Source organism: Palaemon carinicauda, chromosome 37 (genome assembly GCF_036898095.1).
Source record: "Palaemon carinicauda isolate YSFRI2023 chromosome 37, ASM3689809v2, whole genome shotgun sequence".
NCBI lineage: Eukaryota > Metazoa > Arthropoda > Malacostraca > Decapoda > Palaemonidae > Palaemon > Palaemon carinicauda.
In genome coordinates this window covers 38,186,553-38,197,270 of record NC_090761.1, presented here as the reverse complement: position 1 = coordinate 38,197,270, position 10,718 = coordinate 38,186,553, and the positions used below count along the sequence as shown (strand labels likewise).

The 10,718-nt window shown below is 47.4% G+C and overlaps 1 pseudogene; it reads left to right on the top strand.

Moving 5' to 3' along the window:
• The first annotated feature begins 8,740 nt into the window (after positions 1–8,740).
• LOC137629878 (5S ribosomal RNA) lies at positions 8,741–8,859 on the top strand (annotated as a pseudogene).
• Positions 8,860–10,718: the final 1,859 nt, after the last annotated feature.

The window sequence follows — 10,718 nt, the reverse complement described above, 5'->3', positions numbered from 1 at the left end:
TTTTATTGTATTCGGGATTCATTTACCCGACATTTTAGTGCGTTCGTTTTTATTGTATTCGGGATTCATTTACCCGACATTTTAGTGCGTTCGTTTTTATTGTATTCGGGATTCATTTACTCGACATTTTAGTGCGTTTGTTTTTATTGTATTCGGGATTCATTTACCCGACATTTTAGTGCGTTCGTTTTTATTGTATTCGGGATTTATTTACCCGACATTTTAGTGAGTTCGTTTTTCTTGTATTTGGGATTTATTTACCTGTTATTTTAGTGCGTTAGTTTTTATTGTATTCGGGATTTATTTACCCGACATTTTTGTGCGTTCGTTTTTATCGTATTCGGGATTTATTTACCCGACATTTTTGTGCGTTCGTTTTTATCGTATTCGGGATTTATTTACCCGACATTTTTGTGCGTTCGTTTTTATCGTATTCGGGATTTATTTACCCGACATTTTAGTGCGTTTGTTTTTATCGTATTCGGGATTTATTTACCCGACATTTTAGTGCGTTCTTTTTTATCGTATTCGGGATTTATTTACCCGACATTTTAGTGCGTTCTTTTTTATCGTATTCGGGATTTATTTACCCGACATTTTAGTGCGTTCGTTTTTATCGTATTCGGGATTTATTTACCCGTCATTTTAGTGCGTTCGTTTTTATCGTATTCGGGATTTATTTACCAGACATTTTTGTGCGTTCGTTTTTATTGTATTCGGGATTTATTTACCAGACATTTTTGTGCGTTCGTTTTTATTGTATTCCGGATTTATTTACCTGACATTTTTGTGCGTTCGTTTTTATTGTATTCGGGATATATTTACCCGACATTTTTGTGTGTTCGTTTTTATTGTATTCGGGATTTATTTACCCAAAATTTTTGTGCGTTCGTTTTTATTGTATTCGGGATTTATTTACCCGACATTTTTGTGCGTTCGTTTTTATTGTATTCGGGATTCATTTACCCGACATTTTAGTGCGTTCGTTTTTATTGTATTCGGGATTCATTTACCCGACATTTTAGTGCGTTCGTTTTTATTGTATTCGGGATTCATTTACTCGACATTTTAGTGCGTTTGTTTTTATTGTATTCGGGATTCATTTACCCGACATTTTAGTGCGTTCGTTTTTATTGTATTCGGGATTTATTTACCCGACATTTTAGTGAGTTCGTTTTTCTTGTATTTGGGATTTATTTACCTGTTATTTTAGTGCATTAGTTTTTATTGTATTCGGGATTTATTTACCCGACATTTTTGTGCGTTCGTTTTTATCGTATTCGGGATTTATTTACCCGACATTTTTGTGCGTTCGTTTTTATCGTATTCGGGATTTATTTATCCGACATTTTTGTGCGTTCGTTTTTATCGTATTCGGGATTTATTTACCCGACATTTTAGTGCGTTTGTTTTTATCGTATTCGGGATTTATTTACCCGACATTTTAGTGCGTTCTTTTTTATCGTATTCGGGATTTATTTACCCGACATTTTAGTGCGTTCTTTTTTATCGTATTCGGGATTTATTTACCCGACATTTTAGTGCGTTCGTTTTTATCGTATTCGGGATTTATTTACCCGTCATTTTAGTGCGTTCGTTTTTATCGTATTCGGGATTTATTTACCAGACATTTTTGTGCGTTCGTTTTTATTGTATTCGGGATTTATTTACCAGACATTTTTGTGCGTTCGTTTTTATTGTATTCCGGATTCATTTACCTGACATTTTTGTGCGTTCGTTTTTATTGTATTCGGGATATATTTACCCGACATTTTTGTGTGTTCGTTTTTATTGTATTCGGGATTTATTTACCCAAAATTTTTGTGCGTTCGTTTTTATTGTATTCGGGATTTATTTACCCGACATTTTTGTGCGTTCGTTTTTATTGTATTCGGGATTCATTTACCCGACATTTTTGTGCGTTCGTTTTTATTGTATTCGGGATTCATTTACCAGACATTTTTGTGCGTTCGTTTTTATTGTATTCGGGATTCATTTACCAGACATTTTAGTGCCTTCGTTTTTATTGTATTCGGGATTCATTTACCCGACATTTTAGTGCGTTCGTTTTTATTGTATTCGGGATTCATTTACCCGACATTTTAGTGCGTTCGTTTTTATTGTATTCGGGATTCATTTACCCGACATTTTTGTGCGTTCGTTTTTATTGTATTCGCGATTCATTTACCCGACATTTTAGTGCGTTCGTTTTTATCGTATTCGCGATTTATTTACCCGACATTTTTGTGTGTTCGTTTTTATCGTATTCAGGATTTATTTACCCGACATTTTTGTGCGTTCGTTTTTATCGTATTCGGGATTTATTTACCCGACATTTTTGTGCGTTCGTTTTTATCGTATTCGGGATTTATTTACCCGACATTTTTGTGCGTTCGTTTTTATCGTATTCGGGATTTATTTACCCGACATTTTCGTGCGTTCGTTTTTATTGTATTCGGGATTTATTTACCCGACATTTTAGTGCGTTCGTTTTTATTGTATTCGGGATTTATTTACCCGACATTTTAGTGCGTTCGTTTTTATTTTATTTGGCATTTATTTACCCGACATTTTTATGCGTTCGTTTTTATTGTATTCGGCATTTATTTACCCGACATTTTTGTGCGTTCGTTTTTATTGTATTCGGCATTTATTTACCCGACATTTTTGTGCGTTCGTTTTTATTGTATTCGGCATTTATTTACCCGACATTTTTGTGCGTTCGTTTTTATTGTATCCGGGATTTATTTACCCGACATTTTTGTGCGTTTTTTTTTATTGTATTCGGGATTTATTTACCCGACATTTTTGTGCGTTCGTTTTTATTGTATTCGGGATTTATTTACCCGACATTTTTGTGCGTTCGTTTTTATTGTATTCGGGATTTATTTACCCGTCATTTTTGTGCGTTCGTTTTTATTGTACCCGGGATTTATTCACCCGACATTTTAGTGCGTTCGTTTTTATTGTATCCGGGATTTATTCACCCGACATTTTAGTGCGTTCGTTTTTATTGTATCCGGGATTTATTCACCCGACATTTTAGTGCGTTCGTTTTTATTGTATCCGGGATTTATTCACCCGACATTTTAGTGCGTTCTTTTTATTGTATCCGGGATTTATTTACCCGACATTTTTGTGCGTTCGTTTTTATTGTATTCGGGATTTATTTACCCGACATTTTTGTGCGTTCGTTTTTATTGTATCCGGGATTTATTTACCCGACATTTTTGTGCGTTCGTTTTTATTGTATCCGGGATTTATTTACCCGACATTTTTGTGCGTTCGTTTTTATTGTATCCGGGATTTATTTACCCGACCTTTTTGTGCGTTCGTTTTTATTGTATTCGGGATTTATTTACCCGACATTTTAGTGCGTTCGTTTTTATTGTATTCGGGATTCATTTACCCGACATTTTTGTGCGTTCGTTTTTATTGTATTCGGGATTTATTTACCCGACATTTTTGTGCGTTCGTTTTTATTGTATTCGGCATTTATTTACCCGACATTTTTGTGCGTTCGTTTTTATTGTATTCGGCATTTATTTACCCGACATTTTAGTGCGTTCGTTTTTATTGTATTCGGGATTTATTTTCCCGACATTTTTGTGCGTTCGTTTTTATTGTATTCGGGATTTATTTACCCGACATTTTTGTGCGTTCGTTTTTTATTGTATTCGGGATTTATTTACCCGACATTTTTGTGCGTTCGTTTTTATTGTATTCGGCATTTATTTACCCGATATTTTTGTGCGTTCGTTCTTATTGTATTCGGGATTCATTTACCCGACATTTTTGTGCATTCGTTTTTATTGTATTCGGGATTCATTTACCCGACATTTTAGTGCGTTCGTTTTTATTGTATTCGGGATCCATTTACCCGACATTTTAGTGCGTTCGTTTTTATTGTATTCGGGATTTATTTACCCGACATTTTAGTGAGTTCGTTTTTATTGTATTCGGGATTTATTTACCCGTTATTTTAATGCGTTAGTTTTTATTGTATTTGGGATTTATTTACCCGACATTTTTGTGCGTTCGTTTTTATCGTATTCGGGATTTATTTACCCGACATTTTTGTGCGTTCGTTTTTATCGTATTCGGGATTTATTTACCCGACATTTTTGTGCGTTCGTTTTTATCGTATCCGGGATTTATTTACCCGACATTTTAGTGCGTTGGTTTTTATCGTATTCGGGATTTATTTACCCGACATTTTAGTGCGTTCGTTTTTATTGTATTCGGGATTTATTTACCCGACATTTTAGTGCGTTCGTTTTTATCGTATTCAGGATTTATTTACCCGTCATTTTAGTGCGTTCGTTTTTATCGTATTCGGGATTTATTTACCCGACATTTTTGTACGTTCGTTTTTATTGTATTCCGGATTTATTTACCAGACATTTTTGTGCGTTCGTTTTTATTGTAATCCGGATTTATTTACCTGACATTTTTGTGCGTTCGTTTTTATTGTATTCGGGATATATTTACCCGACATTTTTGTGCGTTCTTTTTTATTGTATTCGGGATTTATTTACCCGACATTTTTGTGCGTTCGTTTTTATTGTATTCGGGATTTATTTACCCGACATTTTTGTGCGTTCGTTTTTATTGTATTCGGGATTTATTTACCCGTCATTTTTGTGCGTTCGTTTTTATCGTATTCGGGATTTATTTACCCGACATTTTTTTGCGTTCGTTTTTATCGTATTCGGGATTTATTTACCCGACATTTTTGTGCGTTCGTTTTTATCATATTCAGGATTTATTTACCCGACATTTTAGTGCGTTCGTTTTTATTGTATTCGGTATTTATTTACCCAACATTTTTGTGCGTTCGTTTTTATTGTATTCGGGATTTATTTACCCGACATTTTTGTGCGTTCGTTTTTATTGTATTCGGCATTTATTTACCCGACATTTTTGTGCGTTCGTTTTTATTGTATTCGGCATTTATTTACCCGACATTTTTGTGCGGTCTTCCCGACGGACTGCGGTCTTCCGACGGATATGAGTCTCCCGGCGGACAACGATCCCTTCGGGGCAAAGGGTTCCCTCCCACGGGGGTTCTTCCCTTGCGTGTCAGGGTTCCCCTGCGCGCCCTTCTGCTGTGTTCTCTCCTGCTCCTGCTCAGTGTTAGCGCACAGGCGCTCTCTTGCTCATCAGCGCTTTCATGATGATCATCCCTGCTGTTCCTGTTAATTCCTGTTACGCGCCCACGTTCGCCCTTGCGATCTAGAACTTCGGTTCAGGTCGGGGTCAAGGACTCTTCTTCCATGCGCAGGCTTCCACGCGTAGCCTTCTGCTCGTCAGCGATCATCAGCTCGCCAGCGATCACCTGTCTCTCGGCGATATCCGGATCGCCCGCGTGTGTTACAGCCGGCACGCCAACGTTCTCCAACACTTATGAAGGAACATGGTTCACCAGCTACTAGCTCACCTGCGCATACTGCTCACCTGCGCATACTGCTCACCATCGCGCGATCACCTACCTGCGGATGCTGCTCGCCATCGCACGACCCTCGACTGCGGATGCTGATCGCCATCGCACGACCGCACACCTGCGGATGCTGATCGCCATCGCACGACCGCACACCTGCGGATGCTGATCGCCATCGCGCGACCTTTCGGATGCTGATCGCCATCGCGCGACCCTGCGGATGCTGATCGCCATCGCGCGACCCTGCGCATGCTGATCGCCATCGCGCGACCCTGCGGATGCTGATCGCCATCGCGGGACCCTGCGCATGCTGATCGCCATCGCGGGACCCTGCGCATGCTGATCGCCATCGCGCGACCCTGCGCATGCTGATCGCCATCGCGGGACCCTGCGCATGCTGATCGCCATCGCGCGACCCTGCGCATGCTGATCGCCATCGCGCGACCCTGCGCATGCTGATCGCCATCGCGGGACCCTGCGCATGCTGATCGCCATCGCGCGACCCTGCGCATGCTGATCGCCATCGCGGGACCCTGCGCATGCTGATCGCCATCGCGGGACCCTGCGCATGCTGATCGCCATCGCGGGACCCTGCGCATGCTGATCGCCATCGCGGGACCCTGCGCATGCTGATCGCCATCGCGGGACCCTGCGCATGCTGATCGCCATCGCGCGACCCTGCGCATGCTGATCGCCATCGCGCGACCCTGCGCATGCTGCTGGCCATCGCGCGACCCTGCGCATGCTGCTCGCCATCGCGCGACCGCCCACCTGCGCATGCTGCTGGCCATCGCGCGACCGCCCACCTGCGCATGCTGCTGGCCATCGCGCGACCGCCCACCTGCGCATGCTGCTCGCCATCGCGCGACCGCCCACCTGCGCATGCTGCTGGCCATCGCGCGACCGCCCACCTGCGCATGCTGCTCGCCATCGCGCGACCGCCCACCTGCGCATGCTGCTGGCCATCGCGCGACCGCCCACCTGCGCATGCTGCTCGCCATCGCGCGACCGCCCACCTGCGCATGCTGCTCGCCATCGCGCGACCGCCCACCTGCGCATGCTGCTCGCCATCCCGCGACCCTGCGCATGCTGCTCGCCATCCCGCTACCCTGCGCATGCTGATCACTATCGCTCACCTTCGCATGCTGCTCGCCAACGCACGATCGCTCACCTGCGCATGCTGCTCGCCAACGCACGATCGCTCACCTGCGCATGCTGCTCGCCAACGCACGATCGCTCACCTGCGCATGCTGCTCGCCAACGCACGATCGCTCACCTGCGCATGCTGCTCGCCAACGCACGATCGCTCACCTGCGCATGGTGCTCGCCAACGCACGATCGCTCACCTGCGCATGCTGCTCGCCAACGCACGATCGCTCACCTGCGCATGCTGCTCGACCATCGCGTCAGCGTGACACAAAGCGCCATTGCCAACCTGCGCGTTAGCGCTCACCAGCTCACCACCGATCGCCTGTTGATCCATATCGCCAGCGGTCTTCCTTGCCCAAGCGGCAGCGCGTTTCCTCGCCATCGCGCTAACGCTTGCGTTCGCCGCCTCGGACTCGCGCTCATTCACCTGCCCACCCTCACGACCGCTCGCCTGCGCGCCCGCGCGACCGCTCGCCTGCGCGACCACTCGCCCGCGCGACCGTTCGCCCCACGTGCCTGCACGTCTACGCTCATGCGCGTCCGCGCCCATGCTCTCCAATGTTCGCCCGCGCGCGAACCAACGGTTTTCCATCTTTGAATTACCGTCGCGTGAGCTCCAGGGCGATTGCGACCACGATTCCCAATGGGGTTTTCGCAGCATGGCCAGCCTGGCGAGTTCTTCTGGAGCGTATTTCCAGAACACGGCCTCACCCCGTAAACGCAGAGCATGGCACTTGCAAGAATAGGAGAAACTTAAGGGAGATCTGAGCAACACTCCTCTTTCCTGAACCTGGGTTTGCCCTTCCCCGTCATTCCCTGGAAGGATTTTTGGCGGGGGGGGGGGCTTTCCGTTCGAGATTTCTCCATCGGACAAGGGGTGACTGCTTACCCCTTCCTCTGGGAGCTTACCAGGTCCTTTCCCTCCTCGGTTATGGCCCGAGGTTTGGTTCAAGGAAGCTACAGGAAGATCATGGGTACTTTCCTCCTCTCGAGCTCAGGCACCTTGGCCTTTCGTCGTTAAGTATCTAACTTGCGGACAAGCTCGATGTTGTACCATCTGGACGCGCTGACTGAGAGCTTCTTTCGGGTGTCTCATCTGTGGAGGTCGACGATCTCAGACACCCTTCCATCCTTGAGAAGAGTTTGTTTGTGCCCAAGGACAGAGACTTAGACAGCGGCTGTGCGGAGGAAATCGACTTCCGTTTTCACTCCTCCAAGGCGCTTTCTTCCAGACTCTGCAGGGCTCCAGCGCCCTTTTCTTTCAACCACGTCGGCCTAAGTTATCGGCTACGACAACTGGGACAAGGTGTCCAATTGCAGTTTCCTCCTGTCAGGAACAGATGGCACGGGAGACTCCCCCGGGGGGGCATAGTCCTAAAAGGAGTTCACGAACTCTAGGATTGCAGGTTTTTCGCTGGGAGGATGCTTAAGGTTACTCATCTGAATGACAGCTTCCCGATGCCCATTCCCGCACAATTGCTGTGATCAGCCAAGGATATCGCGCCTGCCGTCTCTGTCAGCAAATTCAGTGTCTCTGAACCTCTATGCCATAGCGTCAGCAAGAGTTGCCCGGTTGGGCAGAATGATCCATACCTTAGCCGAAGGTCTTCCTTAGGATCATCGACGGCTTCACCCCCAGCCTCCTCAGTCGATCCTTTCTTGTAAGGAAGGATCTGAGAGGGGATGTCCGTAGTCGACCTCTCAGCCCTGATCAAGTTTGTCGAACAAACTTCGGCCAGAGTAGACCAGCAGAATCGATCAGACTGGTAACGAGGCGACAGGACTCCTTAAACCCTGGATCGGAAGGACGGGTACTTTCAGTTTCCATTCCATCCATCTTCCAGGGTGCTCGTCGAATTCAGCCTAGACTGCAAGTATTCCTGCTTATGATGCAGTGTGGCTATCCCGCCGTGGCATAGCAGGTTTGTTTCCCCAGAGAACTCTCCCTGCCTTCCTCTTGGCCGCTCAGGTGCAGGCTTCCGCCTCCTCTGCTGTTTGGAGGGCTGGTCAACTCCGGTAGGCTCGGGTTCGACCTTCTTCAGCGCCGGGACAATCTTCCGGATGCTTACCATGAGTGTGGGCTCATGGTATTTTGCTTGGAGCCTTCTCTTCCTCTGCCTCAACATCTGGAGTATCTGGCCATGATATTGAGTCAACGGCCTTACCACGTTGGAAACCCCGCTTCTCGTCCGTCCAGCGAGGTTAAGCAACGTCGGTTCTGGTCGGTACTTGGATGGGTGACCACCTGGGGACGCCAGATTCTGTTACCATATCCTCCGAGCCTTCCTTTCGGTTGACTGTGGCAAGACTGAGGAGAGTCGCAGTACCTGTTCTCAGTCAAGCAGAGCTTTCAGCCCTACCTTGGAACGTTTCCTAGTTCTCCTTTCCTCATTGACCCGTCTATAGTCCGAACGGTCGCCTCAGGATAAGTTCCATGTGGGGCGATCCAAGTTCCGGTGGCTTCAGGCAATGTTTAACCGGACTTCCTGGCCCCTATGGGACCAGCGGAACTATTAGACCTGCAATGGGTGTTGACCTATGGGGCCTCTTGATGGTAGTGGATATTCTCGTCCTTTCCCCACATTCTTGATGCTGTTCTCGGACTCGTCAAAGGAAAGGGGGGGGGGGGCATGTTCCGGTCCAGGCCTATGGTCAAGACCTGAAGGATACCTCTCCATCATTCAGGTAGGCTTAGGGGCCTTAGTCTGGCCCCTCTACAGGTCCTACAGCTCCTGCCGAGTCGCCCCGTGCGCGTCGACTTCATGATTCTGGCGTATTCTAATCAGCAGGGGACGCATTTTCACACCTTCACATCTTGCAGTAGAGATACCAGGATGATTGAGATTCTCTCAATACCACCATCGGCTCTCTCATTCCAGGCAGGGGAATGTTCTCTCCGACTATCCGAGCAGAGCCTCGTAGAGAGAGTGTACCTGGGGGTCTTTGACCTTGGGTAACCAGCAAGTACTGGTCTGGGGGACCTGATCGCGACAGCTTGGAACCTCAAGCTTCCGCTGTTCTTCCCCCCAGTCTCAGACCCCGAGACACCGGCAAGATGCATTCCGGTGATGGTGGGACAACTTCGACGCCTGCGTCTTCCCTCCTTTTTGTCTGTGGACAATGGGTCTCAACAAGACCAGGTTGTCTGTCAACCTTTCAATGGGAGAGCTCCACTGGGACTATGCGCAGAACAGTTTCTGGACCCTCTGCTTCCCCTGACGGAACTCCCGGGAGAGCTTCTCCCACGGAGCAGACTACTCAAGCAACCACACTGCGACATCTCTCCCGAACCGGGGCGTCGCTTCGGCTTCATGCCTGGAGACACTACGCCTCCTCCTCAAGAAGAGACAACCCGCTACAGTCGCGGTACGGAGGTCGCGTCATCTGCGATAGTCATCTACAGGGGTCTTCCAGGCAAAGTGAAGAGTCTAAGGTGGTTGGTGCCGTGGGAGATATACCTCTTCCCTTGAGGCCTCTTCTCCAGCAATAATGGTCTTATTGCCTTTCGGCGGGAGGAAACTCCTTTCCGCTCTCGGCAATGAAGCCTGTCGCTCAGCCTTTCCCTGACCTTCAGGCTTAAAGGAATAACTTTTTCCTGCCCGCTGGATCTATCCTCGCTCATGCGAAGCTACGATCGTCCCTGCCCTAGTCGGAGGAAGACCTCCAACTTGGAGCATGGCTCGGACTTTTAGTCCTTTAAGAGATCTTCTCAAGACCCTTTACGACAGGGCTCGGATTGTATTCCGCCTTGGGTCTCCTGCTCACTCTGGCCACGGCCAGTGTGTAAGCAATCTTCTTGGTCTCTTACGACTCCCCCCTTTCTAAGGAAGAGGGGAAGGCAACATTCGGGTTCGCTCCTGAGTTGTTGGCTAGACTCAGAATCTGGGGGTCCCGGCCCTTCGGTCCAATTCATTCAAGATTTCGAGTCTCCATTCTGTATCTGATGTCCCAAGACCTTCTCTTTCTTGCCAGTAAAGGAATCGAGAGGTTAGCGCTGGGAACAGCTGCAGTTTGTCCTCAGTTGCAGCCGATTTGGGAGCACAAGGAGGACACGGGGGAGAGTCACCAGTATACCTCTTCAGCCCGGACTCAAGGACATTCATCTCGACCTGTCTCCAGACCCTCCCCC